A 14,355-nucleotide genomic window follows, 5' to 3' on the forward strand; every position below is an offset into this window, starting at 1 on the left:
AGTTATTAAGAGGAAGAGCTGTTAACTTAATAAATACTCTCAGCGGGAAGCTTTCTTTGGTCTTGTACAAACTTTTCATTTTCTTCCATCTGAGCCTATGACTTTTTTTTCTCAGTCTGTGCCCTCAGGCTTTTGAACACTTCCAGGGACAGAAATATAAACCGTCATTGCGCTTAAGAGTGCTAATGATAACATGGCTTTTGAATGAGACCAAACTTGTGAGCGCAGATCATTCTTTACCTAGTGTCCGAGCCAGTAATGCCGTCCCCCACTGATCCCTTCACCCCCAGGGGACAGATTCTCTAAAAAGCATCCTCATTCTTTCAGAGTCTAAGAATTCACAGTCATTTCTCTTGAAGCCTCTCGCCGAGAGATGAATGGCCATTGCTTGGAGTAGTCGTAGCGTGTGAGTGTACTGAAGCATGCCTTAGAACAACAGTACCCCAGCCGGAAAGCTGTGCTGTGGATGGACATCATTTGTATAAATGAATCACGTTAAGTATATCATAAGAGATTTACAATCAATTAAATGTATTTTAAGAGTCACTCTGTGATGAGCACATGTATAACAAGTGTGGGTTTTGTGAAGCAGTTCAATACTTATTTCTTGATAGGTCAAATCCATTTGATAGAAATTCATTTATAACAAGGTAATGTTTTTCCACTCATACTAAATATACTGAAAGTTACTTTTAGAGGTGGAGAAACATATTAAAGAAAAATTTAGCTGCCCCATTTATAAATTTGTATCATAAAAATATAATCTAGACTTTAAGTATCAGCCATGGGATATTTTATTTATGAACAAACTCCTATAGAACTGAAAAGACAGAGAGAATTGTAGTACATAAGTCTTCCCACCACAAAAAAACTCTGAGGCCACCCAGCAAGATTTTGTCATGCTATTGTGTTTGGATAAAAAGCTAACAAATTGTGATATCAAATAAGGACTTGTGATGGATGAATTTCCTTAAAAAAAAAAAGAGAGATAATAGAGGTTCTTCTTAAATTGATGTATCTCTTTACTCAATCCCTGTCTTCAATTAACACCCTCTTCAGCATTTCCCACTACAATATGATCCACTGGTCAATGTTTACAATATTTGGTTCTAAATGCATCTTTGTAATTTCTTAATTGCCTCCCACCCTGCCCAAGTTACTAACTTTATTTATTAATTTAGGATTAAAGTGCGGTAAAAAGTGAGCACTCATAAGTGGAGATTTCACTGTCAAGATTAAAAATGACTTGAAGTCTTTTAAAAAAGAATGTCCTGCAAAACAATAACAAGCTTAAATTAAAAAATAGCTTTTCAGCATCATTGTTGCTGTTATACATTATTTTCACATAAAAATGTCCTTGTGACATTTGGGGGAACATATTTATTCCTCTCTGTTTCATTTTTTTTTATCCCATGAGGTAATTATAATATTGTTTTTCTGTTTTCAACAGGTAGTAATGTAATGTACGTCTATGCTGTGAAACAAAATTAAGTTCAACAGATATAAACAAAGCTAAGAAGGAAGAGAGCATGCTAGAGAGAGTTAAGAGTAACTGTGTACACTGTTCTGAATTTACAGAGCTTGTCAGTAACATGAGAGTCCTTTATACTATTTGTCCCACCAGGATATTTCCACAGTACCTATTTATTTGGAAATATTAAGGTTTTGTTGTTCTTGTTATTATTGTTTGTTTTCATTTTTACCTGATAACCTTCAGGCCAATGAAAAACTGTTGACAGTTTAAGAGCTCCCTATGTCTTCAGCTACTAAACTAAAGTAAAAGTTGTTTTATTGACCTGTCAAAGACATTACTGTTAGTCAGTAATATATAGTGATTGGTGGGGAGGAGCTTTTGGAAATAAGCAAAAATTACACAAAATGAACAAAGAATTGTTTACAGGATAAGGGTGAATCTCTTCAATTTTGTAACCCATTCCTTCATTATTTTATCATTTCATTATTTCAACAAGAAAATATAAGTTCTGTGCAAAGTGCAGTAAGACTAGACACTGGGAGGTAAGTAAACCACTGTCCCTTTTCTTTAAAACCTTAGAGTGGAGTGAGGGTAATAGAGACATAAACAGATAATCACAATATAATGTGATCGAGGTCAGACTGAGAACTCTGTGCATTCAGTGAAGCTCAAAAATTGAGTCCTACAGGGGTAGGGAGACTACACCAAGGACAGGAAAGGAGGATAGGCATTTCAGGCAGCATTGTGACAGAGTATATTTTGTTTAAAGGACAGTGAAATCTTGTTGTCAGTGGAACTCGAGGGGTAGTGGGGAGCAATGTTATTCCATAAATTCTGGTAAATTGGAAGATAAGCAGTATTATTTTCATGGTAAGGAGTTTCAGCTCTGTTGTGTAGACGATGAGAAGTTATAAATGTTTTTAGGAAGAGAAGTGACTTGATAGGTGTTTAGCAATTAATTATTTCAAGAATATATCTGGCCTGAGAAATACGCGTGACTGGGAGACCTTTTAGGTAGTTCCCTAAAGAAAGTAGGAATGAAGAGATACATATAAGTTCAAGAGATATTTCTAAGATAGAATGTATGTGTCAATTTCTAAAAGGTCCTTAATTTATTACCACTCTTTTATTAATTGCCCGGTGTAGACAAGTGCTGTCTAATATAGAATTTTCTGCAATGATGGGAATGTTCTGTATCTGTTCTCTACAGCATAGTAGGCATGTTGACATGTTAGTGTTGACTAGTATGACTAAGGAACTGAATTTTTGATGTTATTTAACTTTAATTAATTGTAATTTAAATAGCCTCATGTGGCTAGTGGCTACATTATAAATATAGACTCTCAAAACATTCATTTACTTAACACATCTATTGGTAACTAACCCTGTACATGGCATTGCTAAGCAGTAGTCTTATAGAAGTTTTTTTCAAAAAAGACATCATACTTGTCCTTACTGAGTTTACAACCTAGTGCATTATATATGCATTAAACAAGAAAGCACACAGATTAACATATAAGTGGAAGGTGTGATAACTGCTATAATGGAAAAATCACAGGGTCAATTAGGAAGAATAGGTGGGCTTTAGATTGTATATGGAAGGTCTCTCTGAGAAAGTGACTTTTGAATCAGATGATAAAAATGATGAGGAAATTGCAGGGCAAAGGTGACAGGGATGGGGAAGAATATTCCAGGCAGAAGGAAAAGCACATGTGAAATCTCAGAGGTGGGAAAAAGCACTTAAGGAATAAAAAGAGGTTTACTGTGACTGGAGCAAAACAAACATATGGAAAATTAGCAGGATAGTGACTGTTTCCTTTTAAAACATGCACGAAAGTTCAACAGAAGTCTTCAGAAGTCTTATCTCTCCTGTTCATAATTAGGACTGATTAATAACTGCAGGTATTGATTCCACGATGTACATAAAAGGCTGCAACAACTTCCTGTCCTATTAGATCCTCCATGCATTTTAATTCTCCCTCACTCCTATTCCAAGACCTTGATACTATCCCTGTAGACAAAAGACTCCTATACTGTTAGTAACTGTGCTTTCCAGAAGATACGGCAGAAATTAGGAAAATGCACAAAGAGATACATTCTGATATTTAAGAAACACCAGAAAAAGTTTCTGGGCATAGATTTTATATTTGAACATATTGAACTTGATGTAGTTCTGGGTTATGCTGTCATAATAACCAGTTAAAAATATAAACCTGAGACTCAATAGGGTCTAGACTCAGGAATGTAGAAATCACCAGTGTATTGGTAGTTCTTGAAGTCATGGAAATGTCTGAAATTGCCCAGGAAGATTTGTAGTACAAGATCAAACAGCAAGGACAGGATCCTGAGGGACAATGACGTTTAAGAAAAAGCAGAGGAAAATGTCCTCAAGGGCAATTGAGAAGAAATAGTTTGATAGCAGGTAGAGAACTGGACGAGAGTACTGTCACAAGTCAGGGATAAAAACGGTTTCAAGAAGAAGGCAGTTATCAGTAATGTCACACACCAAAAGGAAGTCAGGTAAGATTATGACTAACAGTCACATATTAGTTTTGGCAGTAAGGATATAATCAGTAACTTTTGCCCAAATGATACAAATGTTAACTTGAAGTCAAATCTAGACTTACATCTCTGCTTTACTTTTTTTTTTTTAACATCTTTATTGGAGTATAGTTGCTTTACAATGGTGTGTTAGTTTCTGCTTTATAACAAAGTGAATCAGCTATACATATACATATATCCCCATATCTCCTCCCTCTTGCGTCTCCCTCCCTCCCACCTTCCCTGTCCCACCCCTCTAGGTGGTCACAGATACCGAGCTGATCTCCCTGTGCTATGCGGCTGCTTCCCCCTAGCTATCTATTTTACATTTGGTAGTGTATATATGTCCATGCCACTCTCTCACTTTGTCCCAGCTTACCTTTCCCCTCCCCATATCCTCAAGTCCATTCTCTAGTAGGTCTGCGTCTTTATTCCCGTCTTGCCCCTAGGCTCTTCATAACCATTTTTTTTTTTTTTAGATTCCATATATATGTGCTAGCATACAGTATTTGTTTTTCTCTTTCTGACTTACGTCATTCTGTATGACAGACTCTAGGTCCATCCACCTCACTACAAATAACTCAATTTTGTTTCTTTTTATGGCTGAGTAATATTCCATTGTATATATGTGCCACATCTTCATTATTCATTCATCTGTCAGTGGACACTTAGGTTGCTTCCATGTCCTGCCTATTGTAAATAGAGCTACAATGAACATTGTAGTACATGACTAGGATTAATCTCCAAAATCTACAAGCAGCTCATGCAGCTCAATATCAAAAAAACAAACAACCCAATCCAAAAATGGGGAGAAGTCCTAAATAGACATTTCTCCAAAGAAGATATACAGATTGCCAACAAACACATGAAAGAATGCTCAACATCACTAATCATTAGTGAAATGCAAATCAAAACTACAGTGAGGTATCACCGCACACCAGTCAGAAAGGCTATCATCAAAAAGTCTACAAACAATAAATGCTGGAGAGGGTGTGGAGAAAAGGGAACCCTCTTGCACTGCTGGTGGGAATGTAAATTGATACAGCCACTATGGAGAACAGTATGGAGGTTCCTTAAAAAACTAAAAATACAACTACCATACGACCCAGGAATCCCACTACTGGGCATATACCCTGAGAAAACCATAATTCAAAAAGAGACATGTATCTGCTTTACTTTTTTCTAGCTCACTTTCTTAACCTAGAAAATGAGGACACCCATCTCTTCTATGACTATTTTACCAGGCAAATGAAAGGCTTAAATGAGATCATATGAATTTGGATCTTGAAAGATACAGAGGAAAGTAATGGAAAACAAGGGCTACTTAGATTTCTGTTTTCAAGCAGTTAACCATCTAAGAGATCGACATGTGAATAATGTGAGTACATGATCATACCACCCTAAGTTACATGTCAAAAATCATGTACACACATACACACGTCATACGTACACACTTTTGGAGTCAGCTCAATTAACTGCTTAGGAGTGAAAGAGTGGTAGTATGTGTATATTTTGGGAGCCGGGGGGTGGTGAGAGGCAGGTTAGTTACCAAAGTTTACTGAGAAGAGATGGTATTTTATCAGTTTTAAAGGTTAAAATTATTATTATTACTTTGCTCTCATTTTTAGCAATATTTGTACTTTGAGGATAGAACTTATTTTTGGATAGAGTCAGAAGAATTTGGAGACATCTCTGGTGAAAATTATGTGAACAATTTGAACAATGCAAATTTTGGACAAGAGATGGGAACAGAGAGATTCACTAAATAGTCAAGAAACTGACCTAGAAGATAATTGACAGCCTCAGGATAATAAGTACCTTCGTCCAAAGAATCTCTTTCAAACTCAGTGTGTTTATCATTACAAATGGGAGAACACATTTACTAATGAATTATTTTTCAGTAGTGTCACTACTTTCCTGTCAAACAACTTCTTCAGTTTTCTCATTTTTAAAATAAGGTGCTTAGCCTAGAATGCTTTCTAAAGCCTTTGCCAGGCTCTATAATTCTTTGATTTGAACAGTCAATATTTTCAAGCACTGAATGGTGCACCTTACACCCTGGACTGCTCTCATAGATGGTAAATTACACAGGTCTTCGTGGAGAGGTAATAAATGCTGTCTGAAAGGGTAGGTGAAACAGCATGAAATAAACCCTCTGAAAAGATTTGTGTCTATTTATTTTGCAAGTTAGTGCTTTCTGATACTATTATTTATGATTGTGTGATGTTTATTACCGTGTGTGTGTGTGTCTGTGTGTATTTCCTTTCAAAACCCACCCTGTAAGTTAATGTGTATAAATACCAGTCACTTCAGTGGGGCTTGCTTGCAACTTTCTGCCTCAAGTTTGTTTTGCATTATTTTGGGATTCTGTTCATTTCTGGAAGCATTGTCCATTAGGTTACTTATGCTAGCCCACTCCGGATTACAGCTGCTGGTTATGCCAGTCCTCTTTTTGTTCTGCAGTATTTCCTTTTGTCCACGCCAGGAATTCAGTTTGGTTGGACCTTTCACATAACTTGCCTGGGGGTCTAATTAATAGCCCTTTGCTTTGATTCTACTTGCACTGTCTATTTTGATATATGATCCTATTTGGACAATTACTGCCTTTGAAGATTTGTGTTTTTAGGCTGATGACACTTTCTGTATTTATTGATTTCCTCCGAGTGCGGTTTTTTTGCTTACTTTCAGCTTCTTGCTTACAACCTAAATGAGAGATTTAGAGCCCACAAGTTACAGATGTGCTTTTGCTTCACTTCCATCTGTTTTCCTGTCAGAAATTCCTAGGCAAGGATTAATACTGTTGGCCGTAGCTTTTAACACTTTTTTTTTAATTTAATGAACTCTGATCTTACCTGAAAAAGACCGCTGAATATGCCTAGATTTGCCGAAATTTAAACTGTTAAATCTTAGACACTGAATTCTTTAGCGCAGTGTATTACCCAAGTCCTGCATTTCTAATAATCTTTACAAGTTTTTGAAGTAGTTAGAAAAACATGTTCTCCATTTCGATTCTCCAGTGGCAAATCAAAAACAGTCATGTCTAAACACTAGAGTTCTTTTTAAGAAAAAAATTTTTTTGCCTTGAAAGTCTATTCAGAAGTTATCCCTTAAAAACCACTGTGTGCAATACCTGCCGTACAAGTTTTTTGTTTGTTTTTTCTTCTCCCCTTTGAGATGTTTGAGTTTGCCTAGTTTTGTCTCTTCTACTGCTAAGGTATTTCAAGATTACTAATAGATAAGTAGAAGACTCGTTATCATTTTCCTTTTATGCTTTTAGTTTTAGTGATCATAACTTTTTTTGCATCTCAATGAAAGAATTAAATGCAATATTGTTATGACGTATTGCTGAAGATGATTCATAGGCTGAAAAAGAAAGTACAACATAGTTCTCTCGTTTGATTCAGTGGGTTTAACTTCACTATCTTTCATGAGTTCATTTAATGTATTAAAATATCCTCACTTAAGCTCTTCCTCTCAGTATAACAGTGTATTTATATATATACATATATATATATATATGACTTTTATTTTAATATATATACATGTCCTCCTAATGAGCCTCCTGGGAATCTTATTCTGGGTTTGACTTTTTGTTTCTACCACATGATGATAATAGTTTCAAACTTCTAAATAGGCCATCCTGCATTTGGATTATCCTTATCATTATTATTGACTTATACAGCCCATATAGACCATCTGTATTAGGTTTACAGAGTTCCTAAATTCTGTCCCTAGAAATAACTCAGAGAAAATTGAGGCAGCCCAGAGAGAAGTACATTGAACAATTGCTCTGAAATGTCAGTTGCTGTGATCATACTTCAGAATTTCCTGGTGCAAACGGGTCTTTAGGTGATTTGAAGATATATCTCAACACAAGATTATTTAAAACCTGCAAGGTACAGCAGTTATTCTAAATAACAAATCAGATAAAGAGTACGAATGATGTATAGAAATACAACAGGCATTAAATCAAAGACAGAAAAGTATTTAATTGCCCTAATCTTTTTTTAATTTGTAAAAAAGATCAGTAGAAAGCCTGTGTGTTTGTCTCATGTGATAGCTTCAGTTATGGAAAAACAAATGTTTTGTATTGTGGTATTTGGATCACACTTCACAAGAAAGTGGGTAGTGTTAGTTCAAGATAAAATCTCTGAGATTAAATGTTATTGATGGGTAGAATGTGGGAGAGGGGTGCACAAACTTGCAAAGATTATGGTTTCTAAAGTGCTTCAGGGAATTCCCTTCTCTTGTCTGCACAAAGATGCAGAAGAGCTCCATTAGGCAAAGTAACTAAATTTTAAGCAAAAGAGAATTTGTAACCTCTGACTTCACCATCAAACCTTTTTTCTTTTTTTAAGTGCTTAAGGTGTACTTATTTATTTGAAAAGTCTGGTGTCCTTCAACTTAAACTAATTAATATGGCTACAAATTTCTGAACGCACATCTCTATTTTAATGGAATATACCATGTTCACAAATGTCTTAGAGGTTTCATTGATTTATAAAATGTTCATGATTTAAGAGCAGAGGAGCTAAATGTCAATTATTACACTTTCCAAGAGCTTCTGTTTCTCAATATAAAGGTGAAAATGACAATATTTATAAAGTGCTGAGAGATCCTTGGAGAGGATGGTATATAGAGATAAAATCACATTTAACAGATGAACCCAGCATAGTGACCCGAAGGTCAAAAGATACACTCAATAAAAGTTCACGTGTCACAGCTTGTAGCTACTCTACATGTCTGTGTAAGATTTATAAGGACTTGAGTTTGCTATGACAGTAGAAGGAAAATGGAGTCACCATTAACCTGCCTCCTGACTGATCGCCCCATTAGGAGATAGCAGGATTAGAAGATCACAGTATTTCATAATATGCAGCCATCACCCAATCCAATGATTCAGAGTTAATTATACTTTAAAGCTGCACAAAGATTGTAACTTGTGTTTTGTCTTTCATTTTTAAAATTTTCTGTTTTCATTAATCACTTAAAAATTAAGAAATATTGCAAACATATAAAAAGCTATAAAGAATGGGGAAACAGGCAACCTCTGCACTCACCACTCAGATTGCACACATGTGGTCGGGCTTGTTTACATTTAATTTCTTTGCTACTTTCATCTGCATCTTTGCGTAGAGGATGGCAAGGCTTTTGGCAATCTGACCACAAAGAAGCTGTGATAAATAGAGTGGAGACACACAGAAGTGACCAGTGACTAAAAGCTGCTGATTTTGACATCTCAATAATAAATCTATAGTGTTAGACAGTTGTCTTCTTTAGAATTTCACAAAAATAAGCAAGGAGGTGAGAGTTTAGTACAAAAGTGGTTACTTCCCTTTCAGCCCTCTTCTGGGCTTAAAGTTCTCAGGGGGGATTTTGTGGATTTGCAAACAAATGCAGGGACCGAGAGCTGGTCCACAAAGTCAGTCAAGTGACACTTCCCTGCAGGAGAAATACAACTCCTTGTGAACTGAACTTTGCCATCCCAGGTCATGCTTCTGGATGTCTGTAAGAGTTACTATCCAGTCATTAAATGCTTATAATCCATTCCTGAGAGCTATTATCCCAGAAACTATACTTGTTTTCCCGTTGACAGCAGGTGGCTTTCATCTTTGACCTGGATTTTTGTGCTTGTTTTTATCTTTTTATTCCTTGAGAGGCCACGCACAGCAGCTAGATGGGTAGGTGAGAGCATTTAAAGATTCTTTTGTTCAAAGGATTGCAATTTCCATTTGTCAGGTTGAAAAAAGTATGCAGGTACAGTATAAACCTCTTTTTGGCAAATTTGGAGCTAATAGAATAGAGTTTTTTCATGGTTTGTCTTAAATATGGTGATAATTGCAAATAGAAAGAGGGACGGTGTTTGAAAATGAGCCATTTCTTGTCACTTTTATCTAATAATGTGTTGAAAAGAGAATGTGATTGCTCGTTTTTATGATGAAGTAGTAATATGTACAATCGTTAAAGGGATGTTATGGAGCAAATATTTGATATTATCTGTTTATTCACTTAGCAAAATGATTTGAATAACTGCTCTGTGCTAGGGGTAAAGCAGTAAACCAAACATGGTCCCTGGTATTATATTCATGATAGTTGATATACTTCTTTATGCATATTGAATCAACACTATTTTGTAGTATTTATTACTGACTCAAAATATACAAATATAAGCGATGAAAATTTTATAAATACCATAAATATGTAAGAAGATGCCTTAAAATAGACTTTAGAGTTCTGCTTAGTACAACTAGGGCTCTGCTAAAATAAAAACATATAGAGGCTAGTTATGATCATTTAAAAAGATATAAATCAAGGGTCAGGAGAAAGATGAGGAGATAAGTTATCTTCTATTTTTAAATTTATTTAAAAATCTCTTTCTTTCTGAATAATGCCAGATAACACATTTTGTCACTGGGATCTTTCTGTACGTTAACATAAAATTCATTATTACATTAGGAGGAAGCATCAGTATTAACATCTGGATTTATATTTATTAACTGATCTGAGGATATTAGCAGTAGAAATAAAAGTCATGTCTAGGGCTTCCCTGGTGGCGCAGTGGTTGAGAGTCCGCCTGCCGATGCAGGGGACGCAGGTTCGTGCCCCGGTCCGGGAAGATTCCCACATGCCGCGGAGCAGCTGGGCCCGTGAGCCATGGCCGCTGAGCCTGTGCGTCCAGAGCCTGTGCTCTGCAACGGGAGAGGCCACAACAGTGAGAGGCCCGCGTACCGGGGAAAAAAAAAAAAAAGTCATGTCTAGAAAAGTCTGCCTTTGCATTTGCAGACATAGGAAATCATTTAATAGCTAACTGAAATATTATTTTTATTATTGAGCAATGGTAAATAATAGAGGCACCATATACAAAATATAAATTTAAGAGCAGTTACAGACATGTTTGTTTCTAAAGCGTTATTATATAAAATATATATTCATTTTCTTCACTTCTTTGCTAATTACTGAATCTTTTAGTAATTCTTGTGTACTAAATTACATGCAGACACTTTGGCCTGGTATCAAACCCTTCCTTGATCTTACCCCAGTTTACTTTCGTAACATTTTCCTCTATTTCAATTTATCCCCGTCTTAGTCTAAACCAAATTTGTCCTGGTTCTCCATACATGTTCTGAATTGTTTCACCAGCTGTTCTTTCCCTCATCTTTCCAGCATCTAGAATGTTTCCTGAACCAATTTCTGCATGTGTGAATCCACCTGTAATTTTAGACAGTATTAAACCTTGTAGGTCTGTCCTCATTTTCCCAACAAAGAAATTTCAGAGAAGACTCAGTTTATTGGGCATTTATCTATACTTTTATCTATATTTTTCTAAAGACTTTTGTCAATTTTATTTTGCATTTTTAGCTATTCATTATTAAATATGATCTTAATAAATACCTGACAAGCAGGATGTTAGTGGCATATCTGAAGTAGATTCTGCATAAAAGGAATAAGAGAATGCATTTTCTGCTAAGAATTAAAAACTATTAGAAAACCAACTAGATGTTACTTTGCTTTCTATTATCACCATGTATTAGCAATTCTAAACAGTATCAGTGACAGAGTACTACTGCCAGAAAAGTCTTTTGTTTATCCAAGTTCTAAACAATTGCTGTGGTTACCATTGTGTTTCTATTATGTATATTTATGTGTACATGTATATGTATAGTCAGTCTTCAACACACATGAACTCAGCTACACATGTTTCAAGGGTAAGTTCACATTGATTTGGAGTTATTTAAAACTTGCAACACTGAGACATAGTGCAAATTATGAGGTGTGATTATTTTGTTCATTAAGTGCAAATGTGAGTTCGTGCTAACTGTTGAATTTGAATGTATTTAAAATTTTAAATTATTCTCCTTTTTAAATTGTTTGTTATAAACCTAAAGAAGGCAAGCAAATAATAATTATTACTCATTTATACAGAGCTATTACTTAAAATACTTCTGTTGTTTAGCAGAGAGGGATGTTAAACACCATTCACTCTGGGTGTCACGGTACACCCTTGGTGTGAGGTGTTAAGGCTATAAAGACAGCTATGGTCTCCGTTCTCAATGACCTTGCTTGCCCTTCCTTCTCTCTCCTCCTCCCCATTTCCTTCTTCAAGAAGAGCCTCTATTTATATGACTTTGAATTCTCCTGTCTGGAGTGGTCATGTAGATGCTTTTCTTTAATTTTCATAGGTAAAAGAATCACAGGGAAGCTAGTCCCTAGATATTGAGACCTGAAATTTGACAGCAAACTGTTTATTAACTTTATGGAACACAGACTGCATGAAAGACAAAACTTTTTATAGAATTTAGATTTAAATGGAAATATATTAATGGAAATAGTGGCTTCATAAGTAATTTTTGAAAGTCAAAATTAAGTACTTAATGTATTTATACCATGAAACATCCTTATTTATTTATCATAAGCATAGCAGATCTAGCTGAGTCAAACAGAAAATCGTATTAATTTAGTGTTCACAGGGACATATTAAATTAAAAATAAGAAAAATATCTCTTTATGGTGAATTATTGAATGGCATAACCCTGTTTATTCTACCTAATTGGTATAAATGCTTATGTTTTGCTAAATGTCTAAAGAATATCTTTTTTTCATTTTTTTATTGAGGTATAATGGGCATACAACATGAGTTACAGGTGTACATTATAATGATTTTATATTTGTATATATTGCAAAAGGGTCACCACAATAAGTCTAGTTAATGTCCATTACCATACATGGCTGCAAATTTATTTTTTTACTCTTTTAGCAACTTTCAAATATGCAATACAATATTATTTACTATAGTCACCATGCTGTATGTTACATCTCCATGACTTATTTATTTTATGTATTTATTTTTTAATTTAATTTATTTTTATTTATTTATTTTTTTGCGGTACGCGGGCCTCTCACTGCTGTGGCCTCTCCCGTTGCGGAGCACAGGCTCCAGACGCGCAGGCTCAGCGGCCATGGCTCACGGGCCCAGCCGCTCTGCGGCATGTGGGATCTTCCCGGACCAGGGCACGAACCTGTGTCCCCTGCATCGGCAGGCAGACTCTCAACCACTGCGCTACCAGGGAAGCCCTTATTTATTTTTTATACAGCAGGTTCTTATTAGTCATCCATTTTATGCACATCAGTGTATACATGTCAATCCCAATCTCCCAATTCATCCCACCACCACCCCCTGCCACTTTCCCCCCCTTGGTGTCCATACGTTTGTTTCTCTTCATCTGTGTCTCTATTTCTGCCCTGCAAACTGGTTCCTCTGTACCATCTTTCTAGGTTCTACATATATGCGTTAATATACGATATTTGTTTCTCTCTTTCTGACTTACTTCACTCTGTATGACAGTCTCTAGATCCATCCACGTCCCTAAAAATGACCCAATTTCGTTCCTTTTTATGGCTGAGTAATACTCCATTGTATATATGTACCACATCTTCTTTATGCATTCGTCTGTCGATGGGCATTTACATTGCTTCCATGACCTGGCTGTTGTAAATAGTGCTGCAATGAACACTGGGGTGCATGTGCATGACTTATTTATTTTATAACTGGAAATTTGTATTTTTTTTTTTTTTTTTTTTTTGGCGGTATGCGGGCCTCTCACTGTTGTGGCCTCTCCCGTTGCGGAGCACAGGCTCTGGTCGCGCAGGCTCAGCGGCCATGGCTCACGGGCCCAGCCGCTCCGCGGCATGTGGGATCTTCCCGGACAGGGGCACGAACCCGTGTCCCCTGCATCGGCAGGCGGACTCTCAACCACTGTGCCACCCGGGAAGTGCGTAACATTTTTTTTTTTAATACAAGTTTCCTGGCCTTTGCTAAACACTTGACAGAAATTTTCCATTTAATAATCAAAATAGCCATATTTCGGGCTTCCCTGGTGGCGCAATGGTTGAGAGTCCGCCTGCCGATGCAGGGGACGCGGCTTCGTGGCCTGGCTTGGGAAGATCCCACATGCCGCGCAGCGGCTGGGCCCGTGAGCCACGGCCGCTGAGCCTGTGCGTCCGGAGCCTGTGCTCCGCAACGGGAGAGGCCACGACAGTGAGAGGCCCGCGTATCGCAAAAAAAACACACCAAAAACAAGCAAACAAAAAAACAGCCATATTTCAAGGCATTAATCATATTTTGTCAATGAGAAAACAGAGACTTGAAGAATTAAATAATCGTTTGTAAGTCATAGAGCAAAACTTGGCAGAAATGGGAGTCGATTCCAAGCCTGCCTTATATACTGTTGGCTTGCACGCATCTGCTCATTCAGCAGAGCTATGGTGTTTACACTGCACATTTAACTGTGAGAAAATCATTTAATTTTGAAGGACAAAACTGCTTTTTCCCTCCTTCGAAA

At 36.5% G+C, this 14,355-nt stretch overlaps 1 protein-coding gene across 1 annotated transcript in view; it reads left to right on the plus strand.

Annotated features, from left to right (window-relative positions):
- Positions 1 to 14,355, plus strand: part of SEMA3D (semaphorin 3D) — a 139,064-nt gene that overhangs the window by 79,950 nt on the left and 44,759 nt on the right. The gene's annotated exons all lie outside the window — the stretch shown is intronic.

This window comes from Delphinapterus leucas, chromosome 9, assembly GCF_059928025.1.
Source record: "Delphinapterus leucas isolate spDelLeu-1000000601 "Yukka" chromosome 9, BTC_Dleu_Yukka2, whole genome shotgun sequence".
In the NCBI taxonomy this organism is placed as follows: domain Eukaryota; kingdom Metazoa; phylum Chordata; class Mammalia; order Artiodactyla; family Monodontidae; genus Delphinapterus; species Delphinapterus leucas.